Source organism: Schistosoma mansoni, assembly GCF_000237925.1.
Source record: "Schistosoma mansoni, WGS project CABG00000000 data, supercontig 0249, strain Puerto Rico, whole genome shotgun sequence".
Classification (NCBI taxonomy): Eukaryota; Metazoa; Platyhelminthes; class Trematoda; order Strigeidida; family Schistosomatidae; genus Schistosoma; species Schistosoma mansoni.
In genome coordinates, this window is record NW_017386112.1 from 5,858 (window position 1) to 8,911 (window position 3,054).

A 3,054-nucleotide genomic window follows, 5' to 3' on the forward strand; every position below is an offset into this window, starting at 1 on the left:
TATATCCATATTTGAATTGTCAAAATAGAAATGTCAACCACCAATGGCATATTTTTGGGAGTTATTATTAAGATGCATGTTTATGTGAATGGCTGGCTAAATGAATGTTAGAATATCGGAATGTCAGCATGTTTGTCTGTTATAGTGACTGTAGTACGCTCAGAACACTGATGCCAGCATCCATTACACAAATCATTTATTTTAAACATACCTGGTTTGTATGCCGGCAAAACAGAACACATCACTAAATTAAACAGGAAATAACATTTAACACGAACAAGTTATATAATAGTCATGATTGTGGAGAGAATGCATTTCGGAATATGCAAATAACTTGGTTGATGCTAGGCAATAGATGGGAATGTAAATAACATTCGCCCATTGATATTTCCCAGCATTCACCTATAACTTAATCCTTACTAGGTTATAACGGTGAGGGACACTGATGAGTTTTGAAGGCTTCATTTAGTGCTGGTGAATAGTCGGTACATGAATAAATGCGTGACCAAATTTGTCGCTTTTCAAAGTTAATGTGATTAGCCAGAAAATAATTTGCGAATCCAATAAACCAAAGCTACTGAACGGTGACCTTAAAACGGGTGAACAGGAAGATTAAGAGCCTTCACGGACAGTGTTTACTGTGAACTTGACACACTATTATCGGAAGGCATGTTTATAACAAATTGAACATTACAGGAATATAATGCAGATGTCAAAAAGTTCACGGACAAGTAAAAGGAATGATAATAACACAATAGACAACTTATGATATAAAACAGACTTATTAAATTGCACATTTATAACAATATTTTGTTAAATAAAGTTATGTATTATGAGTATGGTCATCACATTTCATAATGATAATGTAATAATGTACGTTTAGGTAAAATAATGGTGTAATAAATCCACAACTAAGATTCTATTTTGGATGATGATTCGGATAGAGACGAATTGCGTTGGCTTTTCTTGAGATTGAATTATATTGTCAGAAAGTGATTCGTGTTCTCACGTTGCGATCATCAATTCCGTGAAGGATTTGCATCGTTATTCCATCACTTCAACAACCGCTCTATTATAAACGTCGTAGGTGTTTGAAATCAGAGAGTGATGTGAAGCTGGTATTTTACTTCATTATCGGGTAGCTCAGATCTGATATCCAAGCGGTACGTTTGAACTTTGCGTTACAATTAGGCTGTATTTTTGTAATGTGTGAATAAATCTCGTTGAATCTCAGTTCATTATTTATTAATAACGTTTAAATTAAATGTTAAAGTAAAATGGTCCGACTGACAAATAAATGAGCCTGGAAATGCCCTATTTATCCAAATAATAAGAATTCGTTTATAACCTATACCCCATGCTCTGCAACTCCTTTTGAAGTAGATAATAGTGGGAGTGGACGTACTTTGCCTGTAAATTTTCTAGACTGTAGGATATTTTCCCATATACTATCCATAAGATAAAGTTTCTCTCATTATTTGTTCGCTCCAGTGATGCATACCGCACCTCTGAAAATGCATTAAATATTCTAGCGCCTGTAAGTGTATCTTACTCCACAAGTCTGATTATAAGAACTTTAAATGTTTAACCACTTACTTGCTGTCAATTTACACTAACCCTGGCCCTAGCAACCTTAACTTATTTGAATAATATCTAACATGAACAGTGGTAAACCTGATAGACATATTTTGGTAATCATTGTTTTGTTGTTTCGGGCTCTCTGTTTTAATTTGACTTTCTCTAGTTGTAGATAATTATCAATCGTTCGTCGTGGTCTTGGGAATAACATTAAACAACACCGTTCATAAATCATCAGTCTATCCACTTAAGTAAAAAATAACAAGTTCCCTGTATTGAATTACCGTGATACATGTCACATAAATAAACTACATAAACAATTACTGAACTAGTAAACTGAAAACAATCTCCTGTGTCTCATGTTTGTTCTCTACATCTAATGTTGCTTTATAGATCAAATTGATCATGCCTGTAAACTGGTGTGAATTGTGTAATTATTATTATTTATTTGAATTACAGTCAAATGTATGTGTTCAGAATATTGAGTTACGTTATGTTCATCTATCACAGTGATTGATATAGAACGTGACACAGAATGGGATGTGGACATTGTCATCAAGATGAATGATCACAGTGTCATAGTCAATCATTATGGGGCGTATTATTTAGTCGAGTCTGATAGTATCGTGATTGTTAATGATAGTTTCATAGATTGATAAACTGAAGACTTGAAATCAAGATAATTCTATTCGACCAGTATTACTGGACTAAATTGAATCAACATTGTAGATGAATTTCATAGCTGAATAAAGACCTCCTATAAAGTGATGAACAAACTATCGGTTTTCACTTCATTTTGTATTAGGAAAAGTAGTCACCATATGTGAAATGAAAATTTCATTCATTTTCTAGTTTTGTATGTGTCAATGATCAACAGTCATATGAATGTATTAGTAGAGAGCGGCATCCCTCATTATAATGACAGCTCATATCATGCTCATTATACAAAAGGAAATGTCATATCATAGATGAAATCTGGTGATAAACAACGCGGAATTAAAATGAATGATATTTGAACAACAACAAAAACAACGGTCAAGGTTAACAGACAGATCACACTATCACATAATAGAAACTATTCTTATCATTATTTTTAATTTTAGAAAAATAGTTTCTTACGTGGCAACGTATATTAGATTGAAAGAAGCCAAATAGTATTTGTGGTGATTATACGTGATATTCAAACACATATTGGTGACTTAATCGTCAAGTAACTTTACTCAGTGTGAACAGTTTTGAGAGAACGAAAGAAACAGGCTTTTTTTTCTGGTTAGACATTAACTGTTCATCGAGGATAATATGTTCCTTTTGATCAGAGTTATCTTCTCAATCACTTCAAATATACTTATGTGCTGTCAAAGACTTTGTGTTGTCTAATGATAAAGAGATGTTAAGGGTGATTGTCCATTTAATCAAAATAGAGAAGACGGAATACAAAGAAGCAACGGAACGAACAATCGTTCGTAGCTATTAGGA